We start from the raw sequence: 22,756 nt of genomic DNA, 5'->3' as shown, positions 1-22,756 counted from the left end.
GGACTTGAGACTCATCATGGGACTGTGTTGGCATCATTCTGCTGCGAGGTAGCAGATTTACACTGTGGATATCCAGACCAGAACTCCTAGAGTTGGTGTGGGCTGAGGGGGGCCTACACATTGTGCTGGACTTGTTTAATTGATTTGACTACAATTGACTACTATTACTATACACAGAATGCTAGGGTTATTTTGTGGTTGAATAAATCGCTAGGCATCGTTACAGAGTTCCACAGTTCCTCCTCAATTGTTTCATTTATGTGCTTTGGCAGTGTCTTCTTAATGTCTTTACTTTAGTTGTGTATGCATACCTTCTAAGCTATCCAGGGCCGGTGCAAGGATTTTTCCCGCCCCATTTGTTCCACCCTCTCATGCAGATTTACATACCACACACTGACCCCCCTCCACACACACATACTGACTCATAAAGACACACGCTGACCTATACACACAGAGACCCATACACACACACAGATCCATACATACACACACACACTGACTCATAAAGACACACACACTGACCTATACAGACACACTGACCCATGCAGACACACACACAGACACACTGACCCATGCAGACACACACAGACCCATACATACACATACACACACACACCCATACATACACACACACACACAGACCCATACATACACACACACACAAACACACAGACCCATACATACACACACACAAACACACAGTCTCATACATACACACACAGACCCATACATACACAAACACACAGTCTCATACATACACACAAAGTCCCATACATACATACAGTCCCAAGCAGACAGACATACACAAACATACTGACTGAAATATACTGACACACATTCTATGAAACACACTGTGTATGCTGCCTTACCTTCATTGCAGTTTGCTCTTCATTCCTATCTTCTTTACTGCATCCGGCGGCCGACACTTTTTTCCCAAGCCCCATTTCCTGTTATTCTCCTGCCCCCTTGTCCCTTCGTACAGGGCAAGGGGTGGGAGCGAATGAACGACGCGCCCTTGCGCTGCCGCGGTACTTCACTGGGAGAGCGGTCCTGACTCTAGCAGGCTGTGGTAAATGCCGGACCGACCAACGTTCTGCGAGCGCTAGTCTACAAGTAAGTGCTCCCTAGCACCTGGTAACGCGACCGGTGGTCACCACGGCCCGCTATATATAATCAGTCCCACTTTAGGGGTGCGGCCAGACAAGCAGTAAAGCCACTGCTGGCGCCCCCCCTAAGTAGACACCCTAGGCGGCCCCCTACTCAGCCTGTAGGACATGCCGGCTCTAAAGCTATAGTAACACAATGAACTGTAATAACACAATGTACTGTAATAACACAATGTACTGTAATAATACACTGTGCTGTAATAATACAATGAGCTGTAATAATACACTGTGCTGTAATAATACACTGTGCTATAATAATACAATGAGCTGTAATAATACAATGTGCTGTAATAATACACTGTGCTATAATAATACACTGTGCTATAATAATACAATGTGCTGTAATAATACACTGCTGTAATAATACAATGTGCTGTAATAATACACTGTGCTATAATAATACAATGAGCTGTAATAATACACTGTGCTATAATAATACACTGTGCTATAATAATACAATGAGCTGTAATAATACACTGTGCTATAATAATACACTGTGCTATAATAATACAATGAGCTGTAATAATACAATGTGCTGTAATAATACACTGTGCTATAATAATACAATGTGCTGTAATAATACACTGTGCTGTAATAATACAATGTGCTGTAATAATACACTGTGCTATAATAATACAATGAGCTGTAATAATACACTGTGCTATAATAATACAATGTGCTGTAATAATACACTGTGCTGTAATAATACAATGTGCTGTAATAATACACTGTGCTATAATAATACAATGAGCTGTAATAATACACTGTGCTATAATAATACACTGTGCTGTAATAATACACTGTGCTATAATAATACACTGTGCTGTAATAATACACTGTGCTATAATAATACAATGAGCTGTAATAATACACTGCTATAATAATACACTGTGCTGTAATAATACACTGTGCTATAATAATACACTGTGCTGTAATAATACACTGTGCTATAATAATACACTGTGCTGTAATAATACAATGAGCTGTAATAATACACTGTGCTATAATAATACAATGTGCTGTAATAATACACTGTGCTGTAATAATACACTGTGCTATAATAATACAATGAGCTGTAATAATACAATGAGCTGTAATAATACACTGTGCTATAATAATACAATGTGCTGTAATAATACACTGTGCTATAATAATACACTGTGCTATAATAATACAATGAGCTGTAATAATACACTGTGCTATAATAATACACTGTGCTGTAATAATACAATGAGCTGTAATAATACACTGTGCTATAATAATACACTGTGCTGTAATAATACAATGAGCTGTAATAATACACTGTGCTATAATAATACAATGTGCTGTAATAATACACTGTGCTATAATAATACACTGTGCTATAATAATACAATGAGCTGTAATAATACACTGTGCTATAATAATACACTGTGCTGTAATAATACAATGAGCTGTAATAATACACTGCTATAATAATACAATGTGCTGTAATAATACACTGTGCTGTAATAATACACTGTGCTGTAATAATACACTGTGCTATAATAATACACTGTGCTGTAATAATACAATGAGCTGTAATAATACACTGTGCTATAATAATACAATGTGCTGTAATAATACACTGTGCTGTAATAATACACTGTGCTATAATAATACACTGTGCTATAATAATACAATGAGCTGTAATAATACACTGTGCTATAATAATACACTGTGCTGTAATAATACAATGAGCTGTAATAATACACTGTGCTATAATAATACAATGTGCTGTAATAATACACTGTGCTGTAATAATACACTGTGCTGTAATAATACACTGTGCTATAATAATACAATGAGCTGTAATAATACACTGTGCTATAATAATACACTGTGCTATAATAATACAATGAGCTGTAATAATACACTGTGCTATAATAATACACTGTGCTATAATAATACACTGTGCTGTAATAATACAATGAGCTGTAATGACACAATAACATGTAATAGATGCAATGATACCATAACTGTAAGGATACAATAAACTATGATGATACAATAAGCTGCAATGATACAATTAATTGTAATACACTGTGCTGTAATAATACAAGAACCTGTAATGATACAATAAATTGTACTAATACAATAACCTGTAATAATAGAACAAGCTGTAAAGATACAAAAAAACAATGATCCTATAAACTTTAATGATACAATCATGCTAAATAAGCTGTAATAATGCAATGAACTGTAATAATACAATAAGATGTAATAATAAAATAAGCTGTAAGGATACAAAAAACCATGATCCTATAAACTGCAATAATACAATAATCTATAATGGTACAATAGATTGCAATAACACAATAAGCTGCAATAATACAATGAACTGTAATAATACAATAAGATGTAATAATAAAATAAGCTGTAAGGATACAAAAAAACAATGATCCTATGAACTGCAATAATACAATAATCTATAATGGTACAATAGATTGCAATGATACAATAAGCTGCAATGATACAATAAGCTGCAATGGGGCCACGAGCAGTAACGATGCATTAAATTACATTAATACAATACAACGTAATTATATAATAAACAGTAGCATTCTTGGTGCTAAGATTAACCCTTTAAATACCTGCACAGTCACAAATAACAATTAAGGATTATACTCCAAACAACAGTATTTACAGACGTTAATCAAACATGCAGAAGGGCTATAGCAATGTCATGGAAGGTAAAATGGCAAGCCATGCTTTGAATGAAATGTCACAGTGAGAGAGAAGCTATATTCCTAATTCCACTTCAAGAGACTAATGTGTTAATAGTAGGTTCTCCAATGGACAGTAATCTGATAATACACTCACTAAATGGGCAGTAATATGGCGAGTCACAGAGCAGATTAATTCCTGGGGCCATATTCAATACCCAAGCCCAGGTTGACATACGTTTCAATTATAACCATCGGTTTATTAAAGCATTATGTGCTTACTAAAGTCCTGCTTTAGCTCAATGACAACTTTAATGGGTTTTATGTCTTTCTGACTGCTTTAACCGCGACCTTCAAACTGTCAGAAAACGCAAATATCATCCAATCAGTGTAGAACAGGCTTCAAGATTCATAATGGCAAATTGTAGGTATCCTAACAATCTAGGAATGTACCAATTTACCCTGAGAATCTGCCAATTCACCTTGAGAACCTTCCCATTCTGCCCAGAGAACCTGCCGATTCCATATATCAAAGGAAAAACATAGACAAAAAGCAAATCATCTATATGTAGCTACAGAAAAAAGAGATCACTCTGAGAGAGAGAGAGAGAGAGAGAGAGAGAGAGAGAGAGAGATGTATGAAGATAACTGAGACACAGTGGTGTATCCTGGTTTTGTGCTGCCCTAGGCAGGACAAATCTCAGGCGCCCCCCCGCGCCACCCCCACCCAACCTTTCCCCCCGCCCCGCATTCTAAATACACACACACACATTCACTGACAGATACGCATACACTAGCTAACAGAAACACACACTCGCTAACAGAAACACAAACACACTAACAGACACACACTAACAGACACACACTAACAGACACACACTCACTCACTAGCAGACACAAACTAGCAGACACACACACTCACAGGCAAACACACACACTAACAGACACACACAGTCAGACACACACTAACAGACACACACTCACTCACTAGCAGACACAAACTAGCAGACACACACACTCACAGGCAAACACACACACTAACAGACACACACAGTCAGACACACACACATTCACTAACAGACACACACACTCACAGGCAAACACACTGTGACAAAAGTACTCCTTTCCCTTGTTACCTTGTCCTGGGATTGGGGTGTTACACACAGTCTTTTCAGGCTTTAGAGACACTTCACACGCTGGATGAGGTAAAAGGACTTGCTCTTTTATTGTGGCTCCAAAATAAATGCACAGTAAGGTATAAAGGTAACAAAAATATACAAAACAAAAGCCTTGCTCTTCTGAGCACTAACTAAACAAAATAATCAGCTAACTGGGTTGGATGGCTTGTCCATTTCCCAACATAAACAACCTTACTGTTTCAGGTTTTCAGCTCTCTGTTTCCACTCACAGAAACCAAACACAATCTCCCTCCTTCCTTGGCAGGGGAGTACTTAATAGCACCGGTAATTGATAATCCTTTTCAGGTGAGTTAAATTAGGATTCAAACTCTGGAACTGGACTTCTCACCTGTAGGTTACAAGCAACTTCCAAAATGTGGAGTGGAGCACTGGCCCACCCTACTCTCCAAGTACTCCACCCCAGGGCCCAAATATACACATATTTAAAGTGCAACATTCATTATAACATTACACATTTCCCTGGGGCTAATTACACAAAGTAGGATCCTTGCAAAATCTGGGGAGGTATATAGATTCCCTCCAGCACAATTCCTTGCTTTCGGTCACAACACTAACAGAAACACACTAACAGACACACACACTAACAGACACAGACAGTCGCGAGGGAGCTGAGCAGACAGCTCAGAGGAAGTGCTCCCTTGCCAGCCGCCCAGCAGCGCCGCCCAGCAGCCCAGCATGTCTGTTAGCTGCAAGGCTAACAAGACATTTGCCCTAGGCATGTGGGGGGGGCTTTTTTTGCCGCCCCCTGGAAAATGCCGCCCAAGGCAAATGCCTTGTTTGCCTCGCGGCTAATACGCCCCTGCTGAGACAGTCACACTGGGAGATTACTGAGCAAGAATGAGAGACGTAGGAAGATCCCAGAGAGTCATAGAGAGCATTTACAGAGACATACACGGAGAATCCTGAGAGAGTGCTTGTGAGAGAGACTGAGGGTCATGCAGATAATTGACAGAGATAGAGAGTCTAATAGGAAGAGACCCATGAACAAAGAGGGCGAGTGGAGACACTGGGTGAGACAGACATGCAGAGAAATGAATGACAGAGAGTAATATAAGACAGCCCACTGGCAAGGTGATGCATACCAGCAGGTCACTAAAAGACTTGTAGGTGCAGGTAACTGAAATCTATGTGGTCTGCAACAATCTGTTAGTAGGTGGTACGTGTGAAAGTAACAGCTGCATGAATGCCTGAACCCAAGGTTTCCAGCAGAACATTGCCCAGAGTATAACACTGCCTCCGCCAGCCGTTCTTCCTCCCATAGTGCATCCTGCTGCCATCTCTTCCCCACGCACCCAGCTATTCACATGCTCTTAAAGAAATCATGATTCATCAGACCATGCAACCTTCTTCCATTGCTCCATGGTCCACTTCTGATGTTTTTGTCCGGCGGTGGACCAGGTCATCATGGGCACTCTGACCGGTCTGTGGCTACACAGCCCCATACACAGCAAACTGTGATGCTCTCTGTGTGTTCTGACACCTTTCTATCATGGCCAGCATTAAGCTTTTTGAGCTTTGGTAGCTCCTCTGTGTGATCGGACAAGATGGCCTTCGGCCTTCGCTCCCTATGTGCATCAATGTGTCCATGATCCTGATGCTGGTTCATCAGTTGTCCTTCTTTTCACCAGGTACTAATCAATGCACATCCCACAAGATCAATCACTATTTGGCCTTTGTCAAAATCACTCCGATATTTCGCTGGCCCATTTTTCCTGCTTCCATCACAAGAGCTGACTGTTCACGTGCTGCCAAATATATCCAACCCCTTGACAGTGACATTGTAAGGATATAATCAATGCTATTCACTTCCCCTGTCAGTGGTTTTAATGATCTGGCTGATCACTATATTTATATTAATATACCTATTTCAGTGACCTGTAAATAACTGTATTTTAGTGCAATGCTGGTATGTTTCATGACATTAAATTGTGACTTTAGGCTGCTTTCCATTATTACAAATGACAGACAGTACTCTGCACCCTGTTTTCCTGCTGGTGGTTTATAACTGCAGTAATGTGTAAAAAATAATACTATCCCCTGGCTCAATAACATCAAAGGAGAACATTTACTTTGTCTTTTGCTACATACGATCCCCCCAGCTTGTACAGAGATCCCTTTGAGTAACTGCTACACGTGTGCAGTCAGCCCTTCGGACGATTACGGCACACAGCCCGCTAACAAAACTGAACTAGACTGGGGACATACTGATAGAGCTGCCAACAGACCTTCTGCTCATCACACCAGTGATACTTTACTGGTGGGTAAATTACAATTGGGTTTATGTATGGACCAGAATGATGGGCTATTGACTGATGGAGACATTTTCTAGTCCGGACACCTGCTAGTGTCACAACATTATAAACTTCTATTATATACATTTGTTCTAATTTCAATGTTTTGCATATGTCTTTTAAATTATCTCTATTGATAAAGGGGCATTGATTTCTGCCTATTGTGCCAGTTTAATAAAAAAAGGCTTGGGATGAATTGCTGGGAGATTAAACAGTCCAGTCTTTCTCTCCAATTCACACAATGGGAAACATTAACATTAATTAGTCGATCCTTTTCTCTAAGTCACACTCTCTGGGCTAATAGTTTACACAGTAAAAATGCATTGTGCAGCCCGACTGATACAGGCATCAGAGCTAAACGAAGGGTTATATTCTGCAAGCCATTGGTATACTATCAGAATAAACTGTACCTGCAATCACTCATCCTATAATAAGCAGGCATAGAAGACCAGACTAATGACCACACGACTTACCACTGTGCAATGAAAGCGTCTGCTTATAATAGTGGAGATTTATACAGATTTCTATGAATTCCTGCTTGGAAATGACAGAAACCAGCTTAGGGAGCCCTGCATGCCAGCGAACCTTCTCTCGTCGGGCTCACCGGAGAAGCCACGTCACTGCCATTCACGAGTTTCAGCTAACCGGCTTCATCAGAAGTGGATGTTCTAATCCTGCTTATTACCTTGTGCGTAATCACTGATCTGCATTAATTCTCGTACTATGCTATCCAGCAGCACAAGATAATCTCCAATTAGACATCTTATAGCTTTCATATATAACTGATGGACAAGATTTTTTTTTTCTAAAACACAAGTGGCGCCATTTGAATGTGTCTATAAACTGAGGGCGCCTTTCAAGGTGCAAATTATAAGCAGACGTTTTACAGAACTTACACGTAACAGATACCCAAAGCTGTGCAACTCTGGAAGGCCTTATCTCACCAGATAAAAACAATTTTAAAAATGTATAGTTTCGGACAAACGTTAGGCCAAAATAGCATTAAATCAGTTATGCTGGTGTAGAAAGCTCTCAGGGTGAGCTGAAAAACTCCCACAGAGAAACATGGAAATAGTGATGAGGAATGGTATTTATTAGATGGAGTAAGCAACTTACCCGTGGAAATGGGATACATTTATCTCAGAAACCCTACACTTGCCTGGGGTTGGCATATCCACATACCTGTTGCTACTTTTTACTAGCCAGCTGCTACATGCTAAAATACCTCTGTATATCTGTGTGTCTGTGTATCTGCATGTGTCTGTATGTGTATCTATCTACGTGTCTACATATGTAGCTGTCTGTTTGTGTGTCTGTGTATCTACATATTTGTATGTGTACCAGTTGTCTCTCTGTGTATCTGTGTGTCTGTGTATCTATCTGTCTGGGTGTGTGTCTTTCTCTTTGTGTGTGTATCTGTGTGTCTGTGTATCTATCTGTATATGTATATCTATGTGTCTGTATATCTACATGTGTCTGTACGTGTGTCCATGTATCTGTGTAAATATGTGTGTGTCTGTATGTGTTTCTGCATGTGTATATATGTGTCTGTGTGTGCCCCTGTGTATCTGTATGTGTTAGTGTGAGTATATGCATACATCTCAGCATTCATCTCAGCCAACACTACACAAAAATACACCTGCATTCAAATGTCACCACTAAATTCAGACACACCCCTACATTCAAAGGTAAACACTACACACAAGTAAACCACTGCCATAAAATGGCAAAAGTACAAAAAAACCAACACACAGCACTACACACAAGTACACCCCTACATTCAAACACATACAAAAACATGCTTACATTCAAACATACTAACAGTACTCTGTGCTAAGTACAGCCTTGCAATAATACTTTGCCCAGCCCTTATTATCACCCGAGGGGCGGCATGTCCAAGTGACTGGTAGGAGAGGAGCGCACAGCACTCCTCTCCTGCCGGTCAATCCACGTAGCAAGGCCAAGCTCTGCCATCATCTCCGTCCAGTCCACCGGCTCTGTCGCATGCCGTGAGCTGTGTGGAGGTGGCATGCACCCTGTATTCCTCACCTTTATTCCATCTGTCTTCAGGACACACAATGCTCTAGTTTTACTACATACAGTTTGATGTTTCTACGAAATAACAACAAAACAACCCATTTACAAATTCCACTGCTTTCAGGACTTCTGTTTCTCCTGAAAGTGACCTGGCTTAAATGGAAACTATAGTGCCAGGAAAAAAGTTGTTTTGTTTCTACTATAGCTCCCTATATTGCTCAGCCCCCCTCCTGCAGTGCAGAAGGGGTTTAAAACCTGAGTTGAGTGCAGGTGTCCCTCCACGCTAGCTCAGGTCCGCCTCTGCTCCTGGCCGCGCAATGACCGCAATCGCACTAGGATTTCCTAATAGGAATTCAATGCTTTCCTATGGGATTCCAGTGAAGCTGGATGTCTTAATGCATAGCGTGAGGACATCCAGCATCAGTTAAGTGGCCAAAAGTCATCTAACGATCGGGAAGTCCCTTTATTGGCTGTCTGGTAGATAGCTGCTAGAGGTGGTTACCCCACAGAGCTAATTATTGCAGTTTATAAAAAAAAACTTCAATCATTACCTTTGCAGGGTTAAGGGTGCTAGGACAGTGCACCCACACCCCTTCAATGAGTTGAAGTCTTCTGGGTGCCTATAGTGTCCCTTTAAGAATGAAAATGCTCTGCAGAAAACATGTATAGTCTTAAACATGAAAAGAACTTTAGCCAGCTTAGAATAGTATGCAACATTGCAGAGTTCAACTATAGCAACGTGTTTAGGATCTATTTCCGGAGGATACTCCCTGTGCAAAGTGTCATTGCTTGTCATTGCTTCACAGTGCATTTTAACACAGTGGTAACACATATCCCTCTGCTGCACACTAATTGCCATGATTTCAATCATTGCTACTGTATTTAACCAGTGGAAAAGTGGCACGGACTCTGATTAAAGTGACAGATCAATATACTTTCATATTCATAGACATTCAGTAAAAAAGATTGCAACAAAATCACAATATCTGTGGATTACTGGGAAGGTTAACTACAAAGCAGACAACATTTCACTCATCTCTCATCCCCAGGGGTGTTGCCAATCTGAGGAGAACCTATTGACATACTATACAGTTGTGGGATCTAGCAAACGAGACTGCCCAATGCACAGAATTCCATCTTGAGAACACTTTGTTTACGCACACAGGTTAACTTACTACAGTGAGAGTTCAATGTGATTTTCAAGTTTCAGGTCAGAATAGCAGAGCTAGAAGAATTCTCTAAGCTAGCTATGCTATTAGCTCTGCTTTGGCCTTAAATTTTAAAATCATATTGAATTTACCCTCATTAACTAACAAATTGCCCCTTCCCAATGGAGGGGGGCATAGATCTCACACCTGTAGGCATCAGATGGGGGGAGGATAGATCCATTAAAATCACGTTACCCTACCTACCCCCTCACCCTAATAACAGGGAAGGGATGGGAATATTAAACTAATACTGGTACAAAATATTAAATTATACTGACCATCATAAGTCTTCTTTCTTATAAATCTTTTCTCCAGCCCCCAAAAAAGGGCAACATAAAATCCATAATAATGATATACAAAATACCCAATGAAATAAAACCAAAACCCAACACGGCAAACGCATATCCATCTTCACGCAGCATGAGCTTCTTCAAGGTGGGAATAGCCATTCTTTGAGTTCTCATGATAGTGCTCTTGTAAGCCAACCAATGAGAGCGCTCTGACAGGCAAGTCTCATATCTCTTCAGGCTTGCCATGGGATTTCAGCCATGTTCACCAGATCTTGTCATAACTTCTTTCTCATCTTTTGTTAATGTGAATAGAGTGCATATATTTGGGATTCTGTTGTCCTCACTGTAAGATATTTATTTTCTAATAGAAGTTCTGATGGTGATCTGATCTAATTTTACATCAAATTAATGGAGTAATACCATTAAATTGGCAGGATTCACAAGCTTCTTCCTATCACTGCAGATAGAAATCAAGTAAAACAGAGAACATTTATGTGAATAAAAAAGTATAGTGCAATCCTGTCACGGCATGGCTATGCCATACTCTTGTTGTCCTCAAAGGGTCTGTGGTCAACAAAACACCTTAGACAAAACACGATAATCCCTAAATCCAGGACTGGTAGGGGTGCCTTGAAGACTGGTTTAGGAACCACTGTTCTAGAGTATTGTAAGGAAAGATATTGACACTGGTAAATGTTCTAGAGTATTGTAAGGAAAGATATGGACACTGGTAAATGTTCTAGATGATTGTAAGGAAAGATAAGGACACTGGTGAATGTTCTAGAGGATTGTAAGGAAAGATAAGGACACTGGTGAATGTTCTAGAGGATTGTAAGGAAAGATATGGACACTCGTTAATGTTCTAGAGCAGGGGTAGGCAACCTTCAAACTCCAGATGTTGTGAACTACATCTTCTACAATGCTCTTGCATCCATAATGCTGGCAAAGCACTGGCCGAGATGGAGAATTGATAAGGAAGCTAATGAATGTTCTAGAGAAGTTCTGCCTCTGAGAAAGGACTGACTGAGGTCCGAAATGCATGAGACTGTCTTTGACAAGCTTGTGTAGGTTACCTATATTTTTTAGTTCAATAAAGATCACATATAGACGTTATCTAGGAACACCATGTCTTTGTTTTGTGCTTTGGGGGTCTGGTTTAAATGTTGATTTTGTTTCTATGAGCATTGGAACTTTGATGCCTGGTGTTTTCTGTATGAAATGGATAAGAGTAAATGTTTTTAATCTTTTTGTTCTGTTAACAGATTGCATGCCCTGTCTTTGTCTTCTCTTTGTACTACAGCAGGAAAACCATGGAGGTGTCAGGGTACCTGTTGTCTCTACCTCGGAGGAGGTGAGACACTTAGACGCTCGTCCTCTGAGAGGGGTTGACTCACTCGTTCCTCGCAGTCCTCTCGGCCGTTTACACGCCGGCCGCGATTGATCCGCCTCCTTTTATGACGCGGCGCTCTGTAGCCGACGTCATGACGACTATCCGTTCCGGCCTGTCAATCAAACCCCGAGCAACGAATCAGGACTCGTCGGGGGTGGGATCATCAATTTAGAACCAGGGTATAAAATAGGGTTTTGTGTATTGGTTCATTGCCCTGTCGTGGTTCTAGCTAGTCTAGTCACTCAGTGCTCTTATTACTGTTTGTCTCTTTGGTTCTGACCCGGCTTGTATTGTTCTACTCTGCTTATCTCTATTATCCTTTTGACTCGGCTTGTCTCTCGCTTACCTGTCCTCTCGTTCCCTCGACCTCGGCTTGTCTCTAGACCATTCTTTGCTTATTCCTTACGTTAGTCCGGCCATTCTAAGGTTCGGTATACGTACCTAGCTCCTGTTTGTACTCTGCGTGTTGGATCCCAGTCCCGATCCTGACATTACGACAGGGCCAATGGATCCTGCAGGTACAAACGCTCAGGTCGGTTCTCTTGACTCTAGATTTGAGGCCATGGATCATAGAATGCTTTACTATCTCGTTCTAGTAATCAATCAGAAGAGATGCTTTACTATCTCGTTCTAGTAATCAATCAGAAGAGATGCGTACTACATCCATCTCTCCTGTAAGTTCAGGCCTAGAGGTAGCCACAGTAGGTGCTTCCTCCCGTATTACTCCTCCTGTACGCTATGGTGGTTCTCCGGATACCTGTCGAGGTTTTTTAAACCAGATAGGCATTCATTTCGAATTACAACCCCGCTCCTACCCTACAGATAGGGCGAAGGTTGGATTCATAATCACACTACTCATTGATAAAGCTCTGAGATGGGCTAATCCTCTATGGGAGAATGATAACCCGTTAGTCTATAATTATAATGCCTTTGTCGCTGCTTTTAGAAGGACTTTTGACCCTCCAGGAAGAAAGGCCAATGCAGCTAGACTACTGTTACGTCTTAGACAACATAACCGAACCCTTGTGGATTATGCGTTAGAGTTCAGATCCTTGGCAGCAGAAGTCAAGTGGAATGAACAGGCTTATATGGACGTATTTCTAAACGGACTATCAGACGATATTCTAGATGAGGTTGCCACAAGAGAGCTTTCTGAAAATTTGGAAGATTTAATTTCTTTTATTTCTCGAATTGATGATGTTTAAGACAGAGGCAGAACACTTGAGATAGAACCCGTAGACCTTCCTTTCGACTAGCTCCCTCATTTCAGAGTCCTGAATCTACAACTTTAGCTCTGCCAGAACCTATGCAGATAGGCAATACTCGTCTCTCAGAAGATGAGAGACAGTACAGGAGAAGGGAGGGGTTGTGTATGTATTGTGGAGTAAGAGGTCACCTACGCCTAAACTGCCCTAACCGTCCGGGAAACGCTCGCACCTAAGTTTCTCTAGAGGACAGGCCTTGGGTGTTTCTATCTTGTCCTCTATACATGATTATAAAGATCATAGGCTTCTGTTACCTGTTTCTTTAGCTTGGGAGAAGGGAGTACTAAATACTATGGCATTGATAGACTCCGGAGCAGCTGAAAGCTTTATTGACCAAGCCTTTGTCACTTACCACTCTATCCCATCCCAGCTAAGGGATACACCCTTGGCCGTTGAGGCCATAGATGGTAGACCATTATCTGAACCTGTTATTTTTCGTGAAACCATACCTGTTAACTTAACTGTTGGTATTTTACACGAGGAAGGTATATCCCTTATGCTTATTTCATCTCCTTCAGTTCCAATAGTCTTGGGGTATCCTTGGCTTAAGAAACATAACCCTATTATTGATTGGGAACTGGGTGAGATAGTCTCTTGGGGTCAGGGTTGCCAGAGCAGGTGCTTACAGAAAGTCTCACCGGTTTGCGTAGTTGACGCACCGGTTAATTCTTCTCAATCTACAGACTTACAAATACCGCCTCTGTACCTGGATTTAAAGGCAGTCTTTGACAAAAAGAATGCTGACACTTAACCTTCACACAGGCCCTTTGACTGCAAGATCAGACTCCTGCCTGGTACCATGCCCCCGAGGGGTACGGTATATCCTTTATCCACCAAGGAGAACTTAGTCTTAGAGGAGTATATTCGTGAGAACCTAAACAAGGGATTCATTAGGAGATCCTCCTCCCCTGCCGGGGCCGGGTTCTTTTTTGTGAATAAGAAAGATGGTACTCTAAGGCCTTGCATTGATTATCGGGGCTTGAATAAAATAAGCATAGGAACTATCAGTCAAAGCGCAAACTCTGACCAATAGTTAAGGAGGGGTTACAGGGGTAGTATAGGGCTTAACCCTGAATATATAACTATCAAACAGAGGGAGTGAGAAAAGCTCCCCGTAAGAACGGGGTCCTTAATCTCACAACCACTACCCCCAGTCTTAGTATCAAAGCAGTTAAAACAAAGAAAATAACAAAAACTTTAATAGAACAAATTTTATCCAAAAAAAGAAAAAAAGTATAATATCAAAAAACACACCACCTATCAAATCACCCCACAACGTGAGGGTTAAAAACAAAATGATGATAAGATGCGACTGTAAATGTAAACTGGCGGACCAGTATGGCTGGGAACCTAATGGAATACAGGCAGCAACAGCAATCACAAAAATGCTAGTGTATCAAGTTTCTAAGCAAGATTACAATTGTGAAGATACATAGTTGCTAATACAGCCTCCCTTGGAACCTCAGCCTACCTGTCACTAATTTATGCCAGGAGACAGCAAAAAAGCCGAGGGATACCCCCAATTAAAGCAGTCCTAGGAACAGCTGAAATCTAGTTATCCCTATAATAACTTCCGATAGTCCTAAGGTGTGCTTAACTTTAGTCCATTATCAAAATACCTGGTATATCTAATGCACCAAAAGGAAGTAAATCGAAAGGAAAGTGAGATCAAAAAATATATAGAGAAAACAAAGTAATGAAAGGGGCTGAGTCTAGACAGAGTTAAGCAAAAGATTCAGTTACCATAGCTGCTCCTAACTCAGAGTAATCCCTCTAGTCTGTACCTAAGACTGCGGGGTATCCCTCAGGCTGTCAAAACAGTCGACATCGGAAGTTTTTCTGTGTGTCCAATTACAAAATCATGTGGAACAAACTGCCCAACGCGCGTTTCGGCGGTCTCACCGCCTTTCTCAAGGGCAAATAGTAGTGCATAATGAGCCTCCCCTTACTTTGTTTATATACCCAAACAACCTACTAATCCAGTAGGAGGTGGGATTTCAAAGTACCCGCCAGCCGAATACACTGATTACCGCTGGTGGTGTGCGCATGTCCATTTCTCCGGCGCATGCGCGGGAACTTCTCCCCCTTCGTGGGTATAAAACCTCCTTTGCATGCGCATGCGTCGGGACTCAGTCTCCGGGCCAGGCAAATGGCCCGCTCATGGACATGCGCATGTCCGTTACTAGATACCGGCGCATGCGCGCGGACTTTGTTTGCAACTATATGTCCGTTTGATCGCGCATGTGCCAGGACTCAGGGTTGGGCGATCCGCTCGTGGAGGTGCGCCTGTCCGTTGTCAAGTATTGGCGCATGCGTGCGGACTTTATGCTTACAAGTATGTTCTCTCGCGCATGCGTCTGAACTTAATCACCAAACCAGGCGGTCCACTTGGTAAAGATGATAAATAATAAACCGGCTGCCTACCGGAGTATCCCCTAACGATTTCAGCGGAGTCTGAACTCTAGAAGAGCCCAGAGAAGATTACCTTAAGCAGTATTAAGGACCCCAGAATATAGGCATATATTTCCCACGTCGGGATATCATTGGTCAAACCGTGTCTGCTAATAGGCATCTATGGTTAGTCTCTGTCATAGTACGATAGGGGTTACGCATCTCAACCAATATCCCCGAAATTGTTTAAAGAAGGGGAAGGCGGATGTATGTAAAGCGGCTTGTTAGTCCGAATATTATATAATTCAGTATCTAGTGAGGGCATACATTTAGGAGAGGCACAATTCATAATAAATGACATATTATGTATCAATAGGAAAAAATAAATAAAATTAAAAAAGTCCAATCAAATGTTATGAACTAAGTTGATTGTATACAATGAAAGAGTGGTTTATGAAACAAGAGAAGGCATGGTTCAAAAAACAAAAAAACTAGATATTTAGTCCATATCAAAACAATACAAGTATAAATCATAAATTAAGTATACGTATATAGACAAGTCAGATGAATGGGGCAAAAGAGAAGCCCTCATTTAGGCCTCTGGGTTGGAGTGTCTTTAACCGATAAATCCATTTGGATTCTCTCTGTCTTAGGATTCTATCGAAATCTCCACGTCTTTGGTTCCTTTTTACCAGTTCAAGGCCACAAAATCTAAGGTTATTAGAGTCACCGTGGTGATGTTCCTTTAAGTGTCTAGATATTGGTGTTTCTAAACGATTCCTTGGGGACCTTATATGCTCCATAATTCTCGCTTTGAAGGCCCTGAAGGTCTTGCCTACATATTTCTGTCCACAGGAGCAGGATAAAAGATATACTAGTCCCTTGGTGTTGCAATTAAATAAATCTTTTATCTTTACGGAATTTTCACCTGTGTTATCAATTACAGTCTTTGAGCCTTTGGAGATGTATCGACAAGTGACACATCTACCGCAGCTGTATGAGCCACAGGGTGGGGTACCTAACCAGGTGGCTCTTGGTTGTGTTGGAGTAGAGAAGTGACTTGGTACCAACATGTCTCGGATGTTACGTCCCCGTCTAGCCGTAATATCAATGTGAGGGCCAAGGACCTGTTTAAGGTGGACGTCATTCAGCAATAGAGGCCAAAATCTGTCCAGTGACTTCCTAACCTCGGGCCAGCCTGCATCATATGTCGCGATCATGCGTATTTTGCCAGCTTCCCTATCATCCTTGTCAGGTTGGTCACTAAGGAGTACACTCCTCTGGGTCCCTAATGCCCTTTTGTATGCCATCTTCAAGCAGCGATTCGGATAGCCCTTAGCCTTAAAGTGGGCTCTGAGTTGTTGTGCTTTGAGTTTGAAATCTAGAATATCGCTGCAATTCCTACGGAGACGGAGGTATTGACCCGTAGGGATACCTGCCTTCAATGGTCTTGGATGATAGCTACTCCAATGGAGAAGCGAGTTTGTAGCAGTTGGTTTTTTGTACAGTGTGGATTGGAATGTACCCCCCTCATCCATGGTGATGGTCACGTCTAAAAAGTTGATAGAACGTCCCCCAAATTCAAATGTAAAGCGGAGATTCTCTTCATTGTGGTTAAGAAGAGTGACCAGGTCAGAGAATTCCTGAGGGGTGCCCTGCCAAACAATTAGAACGTCGTCAATATAGCGACCCCACCATAGGATCTTGGGTGAGTACTCTGTCATATTCTCCAGAGTGGATATCCAACGTTCCCACCAACCCAGGTGAAGGTTCGCGTACGATGGAGCACACGCTGTGCCCATAGCGGTACCCCTCACCTGGTGGTAGAACTTGGAATTGAACAAAAAATAGTTGTGTGACAGAATAAAACCCAATAAGCGTAGAACAAAAGTGGTATGGGGATCATCCTTAGGTGGTCTCTCATTAAGATAGAATCCTACATGTTCAATCCCCCTCTCGTGGGGAATGGAAGAATAGAGGGATTCAACATCCAGGCTACAAAGACTCGCTGTAGATGGAAATTTGAGCTCTGATAGTTTGTTTAGGGCTTGTTTTGTATCCCTGATATACGAAGGGAGGGCTTCGACAAAAGGTCTCAAGATCTTATCTACATACAGACTGCCGTTCTGTGTGAGATTATCCACCCCCGAAACGATTGGGCGTCCGGGGGGGTTCTCTCTGTTTTTGTGAACTTTAGGCAGGCAGTAGAAGGTTGCTATCTTAGGGTGACGATTAAGGACGAAGTCATACTCGTCCCTAGATAGCAACCCCCTACTGCGGCCGTCATCCAGAATTTCTTTGTATTTCTGGAGATAATCATTTGTCGGGTCAAACTTGATAACTTTATAGGTCTCAGAGTCACCCAAAACGTGTTCCACCATTTCAACATATTTATTTACATCCATTATCACGACATTACCCCCCTAGTCCGCTGGTTTAACAATGATATCACTATCACTTTGAAGTGATTTCAAGGCCCGCTGTTCCTTTTTTTGGAGGTTGTCACTTGATCGGATGGAGAGAGTTTTAAAATTAATTTTTTCGATCTCATTCCTTGCTGCTTCAAGAAAAAGTTCAATATTTCTGAAGCCAGCAAAGCTTGGTGTGTATCTACTCTTAGGTTTAAGGTCGGTATATTTATGGGTGGTACTTGGGTCGTTCTCGTCCAAAAGAGACATGAGAGTGGTCAGGCACTGATAGTCTTTGGTCGTGAATCCAAGATCTCTAGCCTTTTTCTCATTCTGAATTGAATGGAACTTGTGTAAAGCCAGTTTACGGATAAAAAGGTGGAGATCCTTGATCCAACTAAATCTGTCAAATGATGGAGTGGGTACAAATGATAGTCCCCTTCCGAGGACCCTAAGCTGGTCTTCGTTCAATGTATGGGATGACAGATTTATGACCTGTGACTCAGGTCCTGTATTTTGAGCGGCATCTAGTACCTTTTCCTTCTCCCCCCTCCCCCTCCCCTTGGGTACCTGGTTTGGTATCGTGTACGTTGGCTTGGGAATTCTTCCTGATTGCCCATGGCTAAATAATTAACCCCTTTCTTAAGAATCCCCCTTGGGTTAGGAGCCATTGTGGAGGTGGAAGGTTGTGATTGGGACTCAGATGGGATTATTTGGCTGCCTGAGTCCGTATCTGAGGAGTCGTAGTCTGATGTTAAGGCGTTATCTGAGGTACGTCTCATTCTTCGATTAAAAGATTTGTAGATGTTCCCGGTCTCATAATCGTTCAAATCCCTTAAAAATTTATCATGTTTCCTAAATTTTATTATATCTTGGTATTTATCTAGATTTTGTTTTAACCTAGATTCCATGAAAGTAAAATTAGGATCATTTTGAAATTGTTTAATCGTAGTGATCTCCTCATCAAGACTAGCATTTACTGTCTTAAGTTTGTCTTGCTCAAATTTACAAATGATATGCATAAAAGTTTTAGAACAGATTCCAGCTGCACACTCCCATTCCTTCATTAGCTCAATGTTCTCTGATTGAGATGAAGGGGTATTCCTCACCCTAAGGCCCCTCGGTATCATTTCCCTCTTTATGTAGTTTTCAAGAGAGGAAATTTCCCAGCAGGTCCTGATCTGACTTTTATATAGACCCTGAAGTTTGTTAAAGGATCTGTTTATATCCGGGGTCATGGCATTGGGGTCTAGTTTAGTATTGGAAAAGACATTGTCTGCATCCTTACACCAGATGCTGCTGTCCAGCTTATTAGATAAAAAAACAGCCATAATATCTTCTTAAAATAAATATAACCACTCACGTAACCCAGGTATTGAAACCAAAGAAATATGAGCATAGGAACTATCAGTCAAAGCGCAAACTCTGACCAATAGTTAAGGAGGGGTTACAGGAGTAGTATAGGGCTTAACCCTGAATATATAACTATCAAACAGAGGGAGTGAGAAAAGCTCCCCGTAAGAACGGGGTCCTTAATCTCACAACCACTACCCCCAGTCTTAGTATCAAAGCAGTTAAAACAAAGAAAATAACAAAAACTTTAATAGAACAAATTTTATCCAAAAAAAGAAAAAAAGTATAATATCAAAAAACACACCACCTATCAAATCACCCCACAACGTGAGGGTTAAAAACAAAATGATGATAAGATGCGACTGTAAATGTAAACTGGCGGACCAGTATGGCTGGGAACCTAATGGAATACAGGCAGCAACAGCAATCACAAAAATGCTAGTGTATCAAGTTTCTAAGCAAGATTACAATTGTGAAGATACATAGTTGCTAATACAGCCTCCCTTGGAACCTAAGCCTACCTGTCACTAATTTATGCCAGGAGACAGCAAAAAAGCTGAGGGATTCCCCCAATTAAATTAAAGTTATGGGCACTATGGGCACTATGAGTACACGGTAATGCCCTTTGGGCTCTGTAATGCACCTGCAGTATTTCAGGACCTGATTAATGAGGTTCTTAGGGAATTTCAACATGATTGCGTTATTGTATATCTGGATGATATACTAATACACTCTAGAGAAATTGAGACTCACCACAGACAAGTCAGAAGGGTATTGCGCAAACTTCTACAACATGGATTGTACTGCAAATTGGAGAAATGTAGTTTTGACCAATCTCAGATAAACTTTCTTGGGTACGTTATTTCTGGAGACGGGTTTAAGATGGATCCGGTTAAACTCCAGTCTATTTTAGATTGGCCATTACCCAGGGGGCTCAAGGCCAGTCAGAGGTTTATTGGATTCTCCAATTATTATAGGCGCTTCATTAAAGGGTACTCTTCTATTATTGCTCCTATTACCAATATGACTAGACAGGGTGCTGACACTAAGACTTGGTCTACTGAAGCTCTCGTTGCTTTCAAAACACTCAAGGAACTTTTTGCATCAGCACCGATTTTAGTTCATCCTGATACGTCTTTGCCTTTTTTACTCGAGGTAGACGCCTCGGAGACGGGTATAGGCGCTATCTTGTCTCAAAGGTTAGGTGTGGATAAACCGTTACATCCATGTGTTTTTTTTTCCAAGAAATTATCTGGGCCTGAAAGCAGATATGACATTGGTGACAGGGAACTATTGGCAGTTATTATGGCTTTAAAGGAGTGGAGACATTTATTGGAAGGGACCTTGCACCCTGTTACTATTTTGACAGATCACAAGAACTTGTCCTATATTGGGGAGGCCAAGCGCTTGTCCGCCAGGCAAGCTCGTTGGTCCTTGTTCCTCACTCATTTCAATTACGTGCTCACTTATAGACCTGGTTCTAAGAACTCTAAGGCCGATGCTTTGTCTCGCCAACATGAACCTTCTACTATATCTGATGCGGTTTTGTCTTCTGTAGTTCCCAAGTGTAATATTATCGCCAACACGAGCCTCAGGATACACTCCCCGTTGCTTGCCGAGATCATGAAGGTACAGCATCTGGCTCACAGACAGGTTCCTGGGGTACGGTACTTCGTTCCTCCTGAACTCCAACTGGAACTGCTGCAGTGCTTTCACAACAGTAAGGTGGCTGGGCATCCTGGCATACGCAAAACGTGTTCTCTGATTTCCAAAGATTTCTGGTGGCCTTCATTACGTAAGGATATTAGGGATTTCGTCGGGGCATGTGAGGTCTGTATGAAGACTAAGCAACCTCATACGCTCCCATGTGGGCTTTTGCACCCCTTGGAAATTCCCGAGAGACCATGGTCCTGTTTGGCTATGGATTTCATTGTTGATTTGCCTGTTTCTAAAAAGCAGACTGTTATTCTCACGGTGATTGACAGGTTTACTAAGATGGCTCATTTTGTGCCCTTACCTAAACTTCCATCTTCTCCCGAATTGGCTGAGATATTTGCGAGAGAAATTTTTCGTTTGCATGGTATACCCTCCGAAATTGTTTCTGATAGAGGTTCCCAATTTGTTTCCCGTTTTTGGAAATCCTTCTGTTCTCAAATGGGCATCAAATTGAATTTCTCTTCTGCCTATCATCCCCAGTCTAACGGAGCTGCCGAACGCACTAACCAAAAGATTGAACAGTATTTGCGTTGTTTTGTTTCCGAACACCAGGACGATTGGGTCGGTCTGATTCCTTGGGCGGAGTTTGCACACAACAATCTCGTTTGCGATTCTACTCGCTCTAGCCCCTTTTTCATGAATTATGGCTTTCATTCTTCCGTCGGTTTCCCCTTCCCAAGGGGTACCGTCGGTTGATGTTCATGTTGCCAATTTGAGGAAGTTGTGGGATCAGACTCGAAAAATTCTCCTTCGTAATTCCACGTTGTTCAAACAACACGCAGACAAGCGTAGAAGGGCAGCTCCGGTTTTTGCTCCAGGTGATAGGGTGTGGTTGAGTACCAGAAACATTCGCTTGAAGGTTCCTTCTATGAAATTTGCTCCTCGTTACATTGGTCCTTACAAGGTTCTGACTCAAATTAACCCGGTTGCGTATCGCCTTGCTCTTCCACCTGCCTTGCGCATCCCTAACTCTTTTCATGTTTCCTTGTTGAAGCCTTTAGTTTGTAACAAGTTTTCCTCCGCTGTCTCCTCTCCTCGCTCTGTTCAAGTTGAGGGTCAGGAGGAGTATGAGATCAACTCCATCCTCGATTCTCGAATTTCTCGAGGCAGGGTACAATATCTTGTTGACTGGAAAGGATATGGTCCTGAGGAGAGGTCTTGGGTGGTTCAGGAAGATGTGCATGCTCCTCGCCTCCGCAGGGCTTTTCATGCTCGTTTTCCGTCTCGTCCCGGTTCCTTCCGCCCGGTGGGCGTTTCTGAGAGGGGGGGTACTGTCAGGGTACCTGTTGTCTCTACCTCGGAGGAGGTGAGACACTTAGACGCTCGTCCTCTGAGAGGGGTTGACTCACTCATTCCTC

This window comes from Pelobates fuscus, chromosome 6 (genome assembly GCF_036172605.1).
Source record: "Pelobates fuscus isolate aPelFus1 chromosome 6, aPelFus1.pri, whole genome shotgun sequence".
NCBI lineage: Eukaryota > Metazoa > Chordata > Amphibia > Anura > Pelobatidae > Pelobates > Pelobates fuscus.
Note: the sequence above shows the minus strand (reverse complement) of the source record.